The following is a 15,772-nucleotide window of genomic DNA, read 5'->3' as shown; positions in this document are numbered from 1 at the left end:
TGTCCATTTTCTGGCCACCCAGACTCCAGAAATAATCACACAGAAATCTGTATTAATTGTAATACTGTTTGGCTAATAGCTTAAGCGTATTTCTGGCTAACTTTTTTTTTTGTTTGGTTTTACAAGACAGGGTTTCTCTGGCTAACTCTTATATCTTAAATTAACCCATTTCTATTAATCTATTTTTTTAATGGCTGTGGCTTACCAGCAAGGTTCCAGCATGTCTGTCTCTGGAGGCAGCTACATGGCGTCTCACTGACTCCACCCACTTTCTCCCAGTATTCAGCTTAGTTTTCCCGCCTAGCTCTCTTCTGCCCTATCACAGGCCAAAGAAGCTTCTTTATTCATTAAACCAACAAAAGCAACACAGATACAGAAGGACTTCACACACCATATGTCCTTATGGTATGATTGAGCATCCTTTGGATATAACCAAAAGTGGAATTGGTGGGTCTTGAGGTAGGTTATTTCCTAATTTTCTGAGAAATCGCCATACTGATTTCCAAAGCAGCTGTACCAGTTTACACTCCCACCAGCAATGGAAGACTGTTCCCTTTACCCCACAACCTCTCCAGCCTAAGTTGTCATTGGTGTTTTTGATCTTGTCCATTCTTACAGGTGTAAGATGGAATCTGAGAGTTGTTTTGATTTGCATTTCTCTGATGACTAAGGATGTTGAACATTTCCTTAAGTGTCTTTCAGTCACTTTAGATTCATCTGTTGAGAGGTCTCTGTTTAGGTCTATACCAAATTTTTTATTGGATTATTCTTCGGATGACCAATTTCTTGAGTTCTTTGTATATTTGTAGATCAGCCCTCTGTTCAATGTGGGGTTGGTGACGATCTTTTCCCATTCTGTAGGCTGCCATTTTGTCTTGTTGACTGTATCCTTTGCTTTACAGAAGCTTTTCAGTTTCAGGAGGTCCCATTTATTCATTGTTTCTCTCAGTGTCTGTGATACTGGTGTTATATTTAGGAAGTGGTCTCCTGTGCCAGTTAATTCAAGTGTACTTCCCACTTTTTCTTCTATGAGATTCAGTATAGTTGGTTTTATGTTGAGTTCTTTGATCCATTTGGACTTGAGTTTTGTTCATGGTGATAGATATGGGTCTATTTTCATTCTTCTACATGTTGATATCCAGTTATGCCAGTACCATTTGATAAATAAGCTTTCTTTTTTCCATTTTATATTTTTTGTTTCTTTGTCAAAAATCAGGTGTTTGTTGGTGTGTGGATTGATATTCAGGTCTTTGATTCGGTTCCATTGGTCCTCCTGTCTGTTCTTATGCCAATACCAGGCTGTTTTAAGTACTGTAGCTCTGTAGTAGAGTTTGAAGTCAGGAATTGTGATGTCTCCAGAAGTTCCTTTATTGTACAGAATTGTTTTGACTATCCTGGGGTTTTTTTTTGCTTTTCCTTATGAAGTTGAATATTGTTCTTTCAAAAATCTGAAAAGAATTTTGCTGGGAGTTTGATGGGCATTGCATTGAATCTGTATTTTGCTATTGGTAAGATTGCCATGTTAATTATACCTACCTATTTTCTGGTGTCTTCTTCAATTTCTTTCTTCAAAGATTTAAAGTTCTTGTCATACAGGTCTTCCACTTGTTTGGTTAGAGTTACTCCAAGATATTTTGTTATTTGTGGCTATTGTGAAGGGTGATGTTTCTCTGATTTCTTTCTCAGTCCAATTATCAACTGTATAAAGGAAGGTTACTGATTTTTTGAGTTAATCTTGTAACCTGCTATATTACTGAAAGTGTTTATGAGTTATAGAAGTTCCTTGGTAGAATTTTTGGGGTTGCTTATGTAAACTATCATATCATCAGCAAATAGTTTAACTTCTTCTTTTCCAATTTGCATCCCCTTGATCTCCTTTTGTTGTCTTATTGCTTCTCCTAGAACCTCAAGTATTATATTGAATAGATATGAAGAGAGTGGACAACCTTCTTGTTCCTGATTTCAGTGGGATCATTTTTAATTTCTATTCAGCAGGCAAACTATTCACATGAATAAATCTTTAAAAGAACATTCTTCACTTGTGTGTACACATACATGTGTATGTGCAGGTATGTGTGTATGTTTGTGTGTGTGTGTGTGTGTGAAGTCCAGAGGTCAGTGTCAGGTGTCCTCTTTAATTGCTTCTTATTTATTGAGAGAGGGTTTCTCACTGGCCCTGAGTGTACTAATTCTCCTAGATTTTCTGGCCATCAAGCTCCAGGAATCCTCCTGTATCTGCCTTCCCACCAGAGTTGCTGGGAATCAAACCCAAGTTAGTGCCCTCATTTCCTCAGTCCATGTTTTTGTTTTGTTGTTAAGATTTTATTTTTTGTTATTGTTGATGTTTTTTGAAACAGGGTCTATGTGGGACTGACTGGCCTGGAACTCAACTTTGCAGACTAGGCTGGCCTTGAACTCATAGGGCTCTAAGTGTCTCTGCCTCCTAAGTGCTGGAAGGTGTGTGCTACCATACCCATCACCCCATGAATTCTTTCAACAAATTAGGTTGTTTATTCAGTTTGATCCATTCAATTTTGTTCTTTCCTTCATGCTGGGTATCAAACCTATGTGAATTTGAGGCAAGTACTCTACCACCAAGCTATGCTCAAGTCAATTTTTAAGTACTTTGGCGTTTAGGAAAATTGCTTTTCTCTGACCTGTAATGTAAGCACTTATGGGAATCGGGTGTGTTGTTTATAGAGCACTCTCTCCATTATCAAAGAGTTTAACTGGAATTCATTGGTCAGAGGAATTTAATGATATATGTGTGATAAATAGCCCTAACCTAAGGGCAAGTGGAACTGTGCAGGGAGCCGAGGAAGCCTGGAGTGAGCAAAGTCCTGAGTGTGTGTGTGCCGTTGAAATGGGCACGGCTGTGCCCAGAACACCAGAGCCTCAGTCTACCCATGGAGATGACAAAGCCTTCTCCCCAAAGGTGAAGACTGGAGGGAAATGGCAAAGCCTTCCTCTGGTCTGTGTGTGAGTGCTGATAATGTGTGCAGAGGTTATCCACCATATTGTTCTTCCACTAGATGTTTACGGCCGGAAGACTGTTCCCCACAGAGAATGCTTACTGATATCAGCTAAACCTGGCTCCTTGATCTGTCGGTAAACCATAAACCCTGCCTTCTTGTTTATTGGTAATAACCTTTCTTCCCACTGAGGTTTCTGCAGCAGGGAGTACAGACCATTGGATCTTTGTTGGTCTTTTCTCCTTTCCTCACTGCCCAGTCAGGTCCAACTCCTTGGAGGCCATGTGTGAACATGGCAGGAATGAGTGTTCATTTTATACAGCACTCAAGTGGTGCTGAATGAAATGTGGGGACCATGGGAATTGAGGCAGCTAAGATACACTGCCTTTCTGGACTGGGTATCTGAGTTAAATAGGTGACATTCTCTGAGATGGAAAGTAAGCTGCTGGTGTTTCTAAATAGCAAGAGCCATGCCAGATCCAGTACCAGACAGTTTCAGGCAGCAGATACATGTGATCGAGGCAGAACAACTCCTTTGGGAAGCAGGGTGGAAGCTACTCTATTCTGGGTTGGAAAGGCAGTGGGTACGGAAGTGGTGTGGAAAGGGGTCGTGTGTTCCTTTGAGAAGCTTGGCAGAGGGGGAACACAAACAAGAGTTGGAAGAGGAGATGAACTCAAAATAGGGCTTTCTCCTGTGATCACAGATGAGAGTGTGTGAAGAGATAAGCTGGCAGAGATGTGAAAGACGGTGGCATGGAGGGGAGGAAGTGACAGACCAAGATCCTGGGAATAACAAGATGTTGGTACCAAAGCCCAGAGAGCACTGAGCCATGAGTGGTGGGGTATACCTTTATGTTTATGGATCAAGTGTGCCTGACTAGGTAGCTCCAGCTGACCCAGGACTCTATAAACCAGGATGGCTTGAGACTCACAGATATCAACTGCGTCTAGTTTCCAAGTTCTGAGGTTAAAGGTTATGCACTGTATTATGTTGGCATAAGGAGGTTGGATTTCCTTCCCACTCGCAACTGCAGGAACCTTCTCAGTAACTGTGTCCTGTGCTAATTGGCAGGGCCATCTATTTGGGTTAAAACTTGTACCAGTGGATGCGGGAGGTGGGAGAAGACACTGATGAACACTGATGAGCAGTGCCCAGAGCTGGTTGGTGTCATTTTCTCTGCTTTGCTGTTGGAGGAAAAGCATTCACTCAGGGCGGACCCATGCTGGGATCTGACCAGCGGGATGGGGGACCTACTTTCTAATGACATCAAGGGCTGCTTGGCTTCAGCGTGATTAATTGATGAGTCAAGGACAGCAAGAGGAGATGGATAGCAGTAATCACAATGCTGTTAAAATAGGACATGAAGAGCTTCAAACACCAAGGCTCACTGTTGCTCAAAACCATTAACATCACAAATCAGTTTATGATTTAATTAGAAGCACTTATAACAATACAATCTTGAGAATATAAAGGCTTTAGTTGTTGTTGGAAAGATGAACATTTACAAATAAGTTATCAGATAGGCAGGAAGACAGGTGCACACACGGCAGCAGCAGAGGCAGGGAAGAGAAAGGACTTAAGTTAGATAGACTGATGTTGTATCTTGTTTTCATGAGATTGAGCTCCTGCCAAGTCTACTGGCTGTGATGCCCTTTTTAATGTATTTATGCTAATAGAATGTAATAACTAAATTCAGGGATAAGATTACCAGAAAGAATATACATTTTGTATTCCCCATTCCACCCCTTTTCTTGGCTCTTTGGAGAGTCTATGTAGCTCAGGCTGGCCTCAAAACACTGGGTCTTCCAGTTTCAGTCCCTCAAGGGCTAGGATTACAGATATGCACCACTATACCCAGCTCCATGCTTCCTCTAGGAAGTTGAATGTATTTGCTATGTTCTTACTATACAGAAACTACATTGTTTATATGTGTAAGAATTAGGTTTCATCATTCTTTCAGGTAGCTTCAGCTGTCAACTTGACACAGACCAGAGTCATCTGACATAGTCTCAACTGGAGGGACTGCTTCAAAGAAACTGGCCTGTGGACATTTCTGTAGGAATTTTTCTAGATTGTTCATTGATGTGGGCAATATGAGCACTGGGCAGATGGCCCTGGTTTATATAAGAAAAGCTGTCTTAGCAACAACCAGAGGAGCCAGCCAGTAAGTATCATTTTCCCATGGTTTCTGTTTTAGGTTCCTGCTTTGAGTTCCTGCCTTGACTTCCTTCAACTATGGACTAGAACCTGTAAGCTAAAATGAACCCTTTCTTTCCCAAGTTGCCTTTGGTCAGTGTTTTATCACAGCACAAGAAAAATAACCAGGACAGTCATCTAGGTTGAAGTCATGGTGGCCATATAGAAAATCCATCATCATTAACTAACAGCTATTTCTTTGTATCAGCTTTTCACTTGCTTTTCAGAGAACGCTGAAAGTTTTTGTCCCTGATTTGATCCAGACATGATGACCCCAAAGAAACCAATTCCATAACAGAAGGCAAAGCAAGTTTCTTTATAAATATTTAAGATCATATATTGATTATTTCAAAGTCCAGAGCACCTTTTCATACATTATCTAATTTGGTCCCCACTACTGCCCTGTGAGTAAGAATTACCTCCCCCAGACAGCACCTCCTCAACACTATTTGTGATACTGTCAAGTTGACAGGGGCTAGAATCACCTAGGAGACAAACCTCTGGGCATATCTGTTAAGAAGTTTCTAGATTAGATTGAGAGGAATGATCCACTGTGAATTTGGGCAGCACCAATTGTAACGGCGTAAACGAATGCAGACAGATTGTAATATATATATATATATATATATATATATATATATATCTTTAATGTAGAAATAGACTTACAGAACCACCATTCCCGCGGAGACCAGGAAAGCAGAAGCAGAGGCTGGGAGCACGCTCGCCAAATTTATAGGCAAACATTAGCCCGAGGCGAACACGCCCCCTAAGGGGCGGGACTTATCCCTACATCTCCCCTTTTTGTCTAAATAAGACAGAACTAAACCAAATACAACTATATACAATAATAACAAATAATAAATATAACAAACAATATTGAGAACAAAAGTTTTGCTAAACATTCTATCTCAAGGAGTCTAAATAATGTAGAGAGTAACTACAATTATATAATCTTCAACTCCATCAAAGATCTGAGAAGGGAATAAATATTACTTAACAAACGAGATATATCCAAAATGTGCAACAATTGACAGAGACAATTGACTACCTGGGCAATCACCCAAAGTCTCGTTTGCAATGCTGAGTCAACCAACTTTGGCTAAAGCCTAACATAACTGACATACCATTATTAAAGGCAAGGAACTTTTCAAAACTATCTTACCCTGTCTTGGCAGGATATGACAGTCCTGTTTTATCCATTGATGCATGCTCTGTATCTCTGTCAGTGGTTGAGGTATGGGCATTTCTTTGCCCAAAGGCCAGTTCTGCCAAATAGAAAGGCTCCAGGTGGAGTGTCTTTGGTGCTCAACATTCTCTCGGGAATAGAGCGGTGTTGCCAGGAGCAACTGTGTCTCACTATCACGAAACTCTGAGTTATATTAAAGGCCATTTTCTACAGCTCTTTGAAGAGGTTGAAGATTATCTATCTATACTGAGTATAATCTCTATATATCTAGAGAACCTGATTAGTCTAATTATAAATGACAAACTTAGATGACTATTTATCTATATAATTCTCAATATCTATCTAACTTAAAGACTAAGACAATAAACAACTGTGTAACAAATGAGGATAATGACCTCCAAATATAAACACTGTACAAATATATATTGCAATATGGTAAATATATATCAATACACAAACATTATATAAGTATCTTAATCAGAGGTAGAAATGTACACTGCAATATGGTAAATATATACAATATATTTTTTCAATACATGTCAATACATAATAAATGTTTTAAACAGAGATAGAAACATGCATGCATACAATAGTCAATATAATTTAACTTTGTATCAATATACAAGAATCGATACCAATATATTTGTCTAAAAGCAGTAACTCACAATTATAAATCTATTATCCCATCATTTTCCCTCTTTTTTTTCAAAATGATCCCTGAGCTTATAAAATTCCTCCCCCAACCTCCCAACCCCTAAATGATATCCCTAAACCCAGGGGTAAACTTTACTGGGAGAGAGGACGTCGTCCTCTAGAATTACTTCCAGCTGTCATGGGGGCGACGTTCTTTCTGGGGGATCCTGTGAAAGTAAAATGATGGTTAAATTTCAAGATCAATGTCATTTAAAATTGCAAATAGTCTCTGAGTATTTTGTGGAGGTCTGGCCAGAATGTTGTACAAGATGTGCACCATTTCAGCTAACCAAGTTGGGATCGTCTTGTGCAGCTGGTATCCAAAACAGGTCTTGTAGTAGCGCTATCAGTATCATGACGTCATATCAACCAGGTAGAGTTGTTGTTGTGGGGCTCCATCTTCTTCCTAAAAACTTTAAATGTCACTTCAGGAAAAACTCATTGTTCATTGTAAAAAACTTAAACATTAATCATATAGACATATACAGACATACATATATATATTCAATGAAAGGCATGATAGATAGGTCTGATAGATATGGAGAAAAGCAAAGATGTTTTCTAAACTCATATTTCTTTCTGTCCCATATCATGGCTCTTGACATGAGACAGAAACTCCAGAAACTCTGGGTTTTTCTCTTATTAACAGGCTTGGAATTGGAGAGGGACTGAGCCAGAGTCCAACTTCAAAACCAGTTCTATGTATTTATAAAGAAATGTTTAATAAGACATATATATATATATATATATATATAATTAATACTTACAAAAATGTGTCCATCCATCAGTAATTAAATATTCAGGGTCTCTTAATTTCTTTGAAGATGAGTATTTTCCTATGGAGATAAGAAAAGAACCCTGCCCCCAACCTATCTGTATTTCTTACCATCAGTATGCTCACCATCCTTGTGAATGAATTGCTATTTATCTTTTCCAAGTGGCTTCTCTTCTTCAAACCGAACCTTTACTAATTTTGACAGTATCCACAATTTTTCCTCACCTGTGGAGATAAGAGCAAAACCCCTTCCCCAACGCAGCACATCTCCTGGCTTCCATTGTGAGGTCAGCACATCCTTGATATAAACTGGTTGATTTAGTTCAGCAGACTTTTCCATTATCCAATGTCTTTCTGCAGCCGTTGTTCCCTTCTCATTAGCGTTGAGAAAATTCAAGATTAACAAAGCATTATGTAACCTATTTCTGGGGGTGTTTTCCACCCCTTTCTGTTTGTTCAACATATCCTTTATAGTTCGATTTGATCTTTCTATGACTGCTTGACCTGTAGGATTGTATGGTATACCTGTAACATGCTTGATATTGTAATAATCAAAAAACCATTTCATTTTCCTAGAGACATAAGCAGGACCATTATCCATCTTTATTTGTGTAGGTATACCCATGATAGCCATGACTTTTAATAAATGAGTGATTACTGAATCAGCTTTTTCTGAACTTAAAGCAGCTGCCCACTGAAAGCCTGAATAAGTGTCAATGGTGTGATGAACATATTTTAATTTGCCAAATTCTGCAAAGTGGAACACATCCATCTGTCAGATTTCATTCCTTTGGGTGCCCTTTGGATTAGCCCCTGCAGGCAGTGGCGTTTGGTTATAGAAAGAGCAAGTAGGGCATTTCTTTACAATCTCCTTAGCTTGTTGCCATGTAATTGAAAACTCTTTCTTCAAACCTTTGCTATTAACATGATGTTTTTTATGAAATTCAGAGGCTTGTAGCACACTACCAATCAATAATTGATCAATTTCTGCATTACCTTGTGCTAGAGGACCTGGCAGACCCGTATGGGATCGGATGTGTGTTATGTACATAGGGCAAAGCCTGTTCCTGATCAAATCTTGAACCTGGAGAAACAATGAGGTTAGTTCAGTATCATCAGGTATAAATTCAGCAGTTTCAATATGTAAAATAACTCTTTCTGCGTATTGTGAATCTGTAACTATATTAATAGGTTCTTTAAAATCCCTTAGCACCATAAGAATGGCATATAATTCAGCCTTCTGGACAGAATTATATGGACTTTGTTCCACCTTACCCAAGTCTTCTGATTTGTAACCTGCCTTCCCTGATTTATTGGCATCAGTATAGAATGTACAGGCTCCAGTTATTGGAGCATCAAGGACGATTCGAGGAAGAATCCAAGAAGTTCTCTTTGTGAAGTTAAGCCTCTTGCTTTTTGGATAGTTGTTATTAATGTCTCCCAAAAAATTAGCACAAGCTCTTTGCCATGGTTCATTATCTTCCCATAATTTCTTTAGTTCATCAGCAGTGAAAGGCACTATAATTTTTGCTGGGTCTATGCCTGCTAGTTGACGAAGTCTCAGCTTGCCTTTTATAATTAACTCAGAGACTTTTTCCACATAAGTTTTCAGTTTCTTACTTGGTTTATGTGGTAAAAAGATCCATTCCAAAATAATATCATCTCTCTGCATTAAAATTCCTGTAGGAGAAATTTTTGATGGTAGTACGACGAGAATACAATCGAGCTCTGGATTCACCCTGTCCACATGTGCCTGTTGTAATTTTTCCTCAATCATTGTCAGTTCCTTTTCTGCTTCAGCTGTTAATTCTCTGGGACTGTTTAAATCTTTATCACCATCCAAGGTTTTGTTCAAATGAATTATTAGATCAGGTGTTATTCCAATAGCTGGTCATAGACTGGAAATGTCTCCTAACAGTCTTTGAAAGTCATTAAGAGTCCGTAGGCGATCTCTCCTAATTTGTGCTTTTTGTGTCTTAATTTTTTGCAAACCTATTTTATAACCTAAATAATTAACAGAATCTCCCTTCTGAATCTTTTCAGGAGCGATTTGCAATCCCCATTTAGGTAAAAGTATCTTTATTTCTTAAACAGTCTGTTCAAGGTATCCATGTTTGAATCGGATAACAAAATGTCGTCCATGTAATGGTATACTATAGATTTGGGAAATTTCTTGCTTATTACTTGCAATGGTTGGTTCACAAAATATTGGCACAGGGAGGGGCTATTTAACATACCCTGGGGGAGGACGGTCCAGTGGTCCCTCCTCGAAGGTTGAGAATTGTTATAAGTAGGCACTGTGAAGGCCAATTTTTCTCTATTTTCTTTTTGCAAAGGTATAGTGAAAAAACAATCCTTTAAATCAATAACTATGAGAGGCCATCCTTTTGGTAATAAAGAGGGCAAAGGAATTCCAGATTGCAGAGGGCTCATAGGTTGAATAACCTTGTTGATGGCCCTGAGATCCGTCACCATTCTCCATTTACCTGATTTTTTCTTAACCACAAATACAGGAGAATTCCAAGGGCTGGTAGATTCTTCTATATGTCCAGCATCTAATTGTTCTTGTACCAGCTGTTCTAAAGCCTGTAACTTTTCCTCAGCTAAAGGCCATTGCTTTGTCCATATTGGTTTCTCAGTCAACCATTTTAGAGGCAAGGCTGTTGGTATCTCTGAAGGGACATCAATTGCTTGTTCTTGTACAGCCCGAATGGCCTGTTTTCTCCGTTTGTAATATTTTTTAATATTATTCTCAGAAATATAGGCTCTAGAAGTAGCAGAAATGTTAATTTCGGTATTCCATTGTTGTAATAGGTCACGACCCCATAAATTCATTGCGATATTGGCTACATATGACCTTAATTTTCCTATCTGTCCCTCTGGCCCTATACATTCAACCCATCTCGTGCTCTGCCTTACTTGAGAAAGGGTTCCAATTCCCAGGAGCTGAACTTTTACATTCTGAAGAGGCCAATACAGATGCCAAGATTCTGGGGTAATGATACTTACATCAGTACCTGTGTCCAGCAGGCCAGTAATAAAAATGCCATTTATACACACTCTCAGTTTAGGTCTTTGATCATTTATAGAAGTTTGCCAAAACACACGTAACTTACCTTTCTGATCATTATTGCTTGTAACAGTAGGCATGGGGCTTCCTAATTGTCCTGACGAGGCACGTTCTCTGCAGAAACTGGAAATGACTGAACCATGTTTGCCATGGGGGCCTGTGAGGCCCCCCCTCTCACGTTTCCCGACTGTATCAGGTTGCCTTGTCTATCTCTTGTAGACCAGCATTCATTCGTCCAATGTCTGCCCTTTCCACATCTTCTACATAAACCTGTGAAGGCTCAGTCCTCCTATTTCTGTTATTTCTAGAAGATACATTATTATTATTATTTCTGAAAGATGCATTATTATTATTATTATTATTATTATTATTATTATTTCTGAAAATCCGTTGTCTACAATTCCTTTTCATATGACCCATTTTGCCACAATTAAAACATTTGGTATTCTGGTGTCTCCTTTTGCCATTGGAAATTGCTTCTTCTACCCATGCTTCAGTGCCATAATCAAATGTATCAACATTGAGTGTATGCAAGACCCATTCTTCCAAGGGTGCTGATCTGAGCTTTAAAGGGCCCAAAATCCTTTTGCATTCCACATTTGCATTTTCATAAGCCAAAGACTCAATCATTATACTTCTTGCTTCTGGGTCAGATGTCCCTATTTGTACAGCATTAGTTAATCTTTGTAAAAAATCACTAAAGGGTTCTCTCTGACCCTGTTTAACTCTGACAAATGATTCCATTCTCTGTCCTGGGTCTTGTACCCTGTCCCAAGCCCTTAAGGCTGCTGTAGTACACATGGAGAGTGTGTTTTCATCCAAATTAGCTTGTTCCTGATGGTTGGAAAAGAGCCCTTCACCTAGAATTTTATCTAGGGAAATGTCAATTCCCTTTGCTTTTTCCTGCTGTTCTAAGAGTCTAGCCTCTTGCCTGAATAAGCATTTCCATTTCAATTGCGGTCCACTCTCAAGTACCACAGAGCTCAGCTGGAGCCAGTCCGAGGGGGTTGCTCTGCTTGTCGTGGCCCAAGATCTTAGCATCTCTTTAACAAAAGAGGCTTGCATACCAAAAGTCATGACAGCCTGTTTTATTTCCTTGAGATCATTCATACGGACAGGCTCCCATGTATCCTCCTTGATGACCCTAGGGTTTCTGGAACCAATCACCTTCTCTGTTGTTATTACTGGAAAGGCAGGTAGAGCTGTAGGTAGAGCTTTGTGGAAATTGTCCCGGAGAGATTTACCCACAGATGTAGTTAAAATTTGCCTTTCTACCCTTTGCTCTTCTTCATCAGAATTTAGAAATTCCTCAGTCTTTTCAATTCTATTCACCATTGCCTTCTGCAATGTCTGAATCTCCTGTCCAGAATTATGTTCCAAAGCCTTCATTGAGGATTCTGAAGTATGAAGTTTGTCCGTTAGAGATAACATCTCATCTTTGGACATAATTTTTATGGCATAAACCATGCCTTCTTGTATTGACAATCTTTCCGTCAATCTGTCATAAGCTTTAGACAAAATCCAATTGTCACATTCAGCAGTTTTGATTCTCTCAGTTAATGTTTCATTTCCTACAGAAAGTGACTGAAGCTTACCATCCAAATCAGCTGTTCCCTCTTCCATAGTAATGAATTTCTCCTTAACATCAGCCTGGAGAACTTCAAACTGATTCTTGAGAAGATTGTTGTCATTCTGAATTATTTTTAAGGGTTCAATCTCTGCCTTAAGAATCCTGGATTCGTCTCGTAAAGACTTTATCATATTTCTATTATCAAACCATTTAGTGCCAATGAAAACTACGAATCCCAGAAGGATCCATAGATGTGGGATGATAGACACCTCTTGTAAAATCTCCCACATGGTACAATTAAAAAAAACTGTTAAATTCTTGAACAGTAATGTGTTCAAGCATTTTATTTATAAAAGAAAAATTTTTTACCTGCAATGATTGGTTCCTGCCAGTGGTGGTCTCTGTGTTTTTGGAGCCTGTTCTAGAACTAGCTCTTGTAGACCAGGCTGGCCTCGAACTCACAGAGATCCGCCTGTCTCTGCCTCCCAAGTGCTGGTATCAAAGGCGTGCGCCACCACCGGCGGCCAAGTCACTTTGTATCAGACCAAAGCTGCCGCTGTGGCGGCTTTTGTTGCCGCAGGTACTTGAGCTTCTGCTAATTCAGGCAGTGGGGTTCCGCTGCAAACTTAGCCAAGGCAGGCAGAATGGGCCTGTGTGGCCGAGTGTGTCTCGGACTTGGCACTGGGGCCGGAGTCACGAACTAAAAAACAGCATCCAGGAGGATGCTGTGTTAGCTAGCGGGCTACCCGCTTGAGTTGGGGGCAAAATAGCCCAACGTTGGACGCCAAAATGTAACGGCGTAAACGAATGCAGACAGATTGTAAATATATATATATATATATATTATATAGCTTTAATGTAAAAATAGACTTACAGAACCACCGTTCCTGTGGAGACCAGGAAAGCAGAAGCAGAGGCTGGGAGCACGCTTGCCAAATTTATAGGCAAACATTAGCCCCAGGCGAACACGCCCCCTAAGGGGTGGGACAATCCTATGAGTTAGGGTCCTGGACTAAATAAGAAGGAGCAAGTGAGTTGAACCCCAGCACTCCTGTTTCCTGCTGGCGAATACAGTGGGCCCAGCTGCCACGAGCTCCTGCTGCAGTGATGGCCTGTGTAAGCCTTGCAGCTTGGATGGAAAGAAGGGTAAGGAGCACCATGGCTCTGCTCCAGGGAAAGGTTTCCCCAGTGAAGCTGTTAGAGCTCTGCTTAGGTCCAGTGAAGTGTTATTGTAGGCGGACTTTTCTGTCCCACCAGCCACCCCCCAAATAACCACACAGAGACTTAATATTAATTATAAATGCTTGGCCAATAGCTTACACTCATTTTTAGCTCGCTCTTATTACTTAAATTAACCCATTTCTATTGATCTAGGTGCTGCCCTGAGGCTCGATTACCTCTCAGTATGCACTTCCCATCCTGCTCACTCTGTTTCATGGCCTCTCCTGAGACTCCACCCTCTCCCCCTCCCCCCCCCCCCAGCATTCTCTCTGTCTGGAAAATCCTGCCTAGCCACCAGCCGATCAGCTTTTCATTAGCAATGAGAGTAACAAATCTTTACAGTGTACAGGATTATTCCACAGCATGTTACAGACTTGCTTTGCTTAAGAGAAAGTTTCCAGAGCGAAAGTGTTACAGCTCTGCTTAGGTCCCCCAGGGTATAACAACTCTGCTCGGCTTGGGGAAGGCTTCCCCAGCTAAAGTGTTACAGTTCGGCTCAGCTCTGCTCAGGCAAAGTTGCTCAGGTTTTTGGGGGTACAACAACTCTGCTACCCTAGGGGAGAGGTTTCTCCAGTGAAACTGTTAACAGTTCTGCTCAGCTCTGGCAAAAATTGTTATGGCCGGGCTTCTCTCCAGCAAAATTGTCACACCACACAACAAACCTCACTCAAGACATTTATTAGGAAGGAAGAATCCAGGAGGGTGGCTGCTTCTAGGGCAAGGCGGCAGCAAAACGAACAGGGTGTGGAAGTTACACAGGGTTCCACGGGGGAGAGGGGCGGAGCTTTTCCAGGGTGGCTTGGGATTGGTGGGATTTAGTGCTCAGCGGCTCAGGGAGGGGAGGGATTTCAATACCTGTTCCCAAGTCAGAGTCAGGGTGTTTTTCCTTGGCCCTTTTTACCAGACAGACAATCCCCTCACACTGTGAGCCAAATCAAACCCTTCTTTGAGCTGCCTTCATCAGGGATTTTCTCACAGCAATTAGAAAAGAAACAAACTACACGATGTGGTTTGAAAGTGTACTATGAAGAACTATGGGCCTGGAAAAGCGAATTCCCTCAGTGAAAGATAATAAATATACAGACACCCAAATGTCGCTGGAGATTAGTTCCTCAGGGAAGGACCCTAAGGGTGGAACTTAAAAGAACATTAAAATGGAACATTTTTCACTAGAGCAAGTGTTACACTGAAGAAGGAATTCAAGCCCTAATGGGGTTGAAATCAATGAAGGGTACTGATTCTGAGCGACAACTCTTCTTTTATGTATTCTCCATTTCTTCCAAACTCACCTCTCTGCCATTATACACTAGCAAATCCAGCTTCCATTCAACAAACGTTTACTGACCTGGAACTATTCTGTGCAGCAGCCATATATTGCTATTTAAGTTTATTAAAATTTAATAAAATAAGAAAACCGGTTCTTCGATTCTGTCAATCCCAACTCACATCTCGAATACAATGAACAGCGCAGATTATTGAAGGTTCTATTAGTACTGTATTGGACAGTTAATGTAACAGGAATGAAAATCTTCCAGCAGTTGAGAGGCTGAGGCAGGAGCATTATGAGCTGAAGGCCAGTCTGCAGTACAAAGTGAGGAAAGAGAAAAGGCAGAGGGGAAGTAGGGACTGGGAAAGACGGTGACAGAGAATGATTAGGAATGAATCTGTGTCTTTGGCTTTGAGATCTGAAAGCTTAGGAATTAAGGAAAACTAATACTCTTCTCGCAACCAGGGAATTGTGGCTACGTGTTTCCGTCTCCTAGCATCACGACATCCGTACCATTGTTGTGCTCACTGTAAGGCTATCCCAGGACCCCACGACCAAGGTATGTGGGCTACAAAGGACCAAGTGAGATAGCCTGTGTTTGTGGGAGCTCAGGAGAACTTATGGGCAAGAAGAGATCAAAACCCATTTGTCCACACCGAAGTACGCCCCGAATGGGCCGCTGACTCCGTACAGTGGAATTACCTGGGCCAGTCTACAGAGCCCATTCCCTGCCTCCCAGTGGAAGCTCTGCTGGTGACCGGGTCACCACTCCGAAGCTCCACACCACGCAACTCCTTGACTCAGTTTCCTCCTGCATGCCT

The 15,772-nt window shown here is 40.7% G+C and overlaps 1 protein-coding gene across 1 annotated transcript in view; it reads right to left on the bottom strand.

The window, feature by feature from the left end:
• The window catches only part of Iqck (IQ motif containing K), a 132,548-nt gene that overhangs the window by 116,390 nt on the left and 386 nt on the right, over nucleotides 1–15,772 (bottom strand). The window lies entirely within an intron of this gene.

The sequence above is a fragment of the Microtus pennsylvanicus genome, chromosome 5 (assembly GCF_037038515.1).
Source record: "Microtus pennsylvanicus isolate mMicPen1 chromosome 5, mMicPen1.hap1, whole genome shotgun sequence".
NCBI classification, from domain to species: domain Eukaryota; kingdom Metazoa; phylum Chordata; class Mammalia; order Rodentia; family Cricetidae; genus Microtus; species Microtus pennsylvanicus.
The sequence above is the reverse complement of the archived record's forward strand: the minus strand, read 5'-3'. Positions and strand labels throughout refer to the sequence as shown.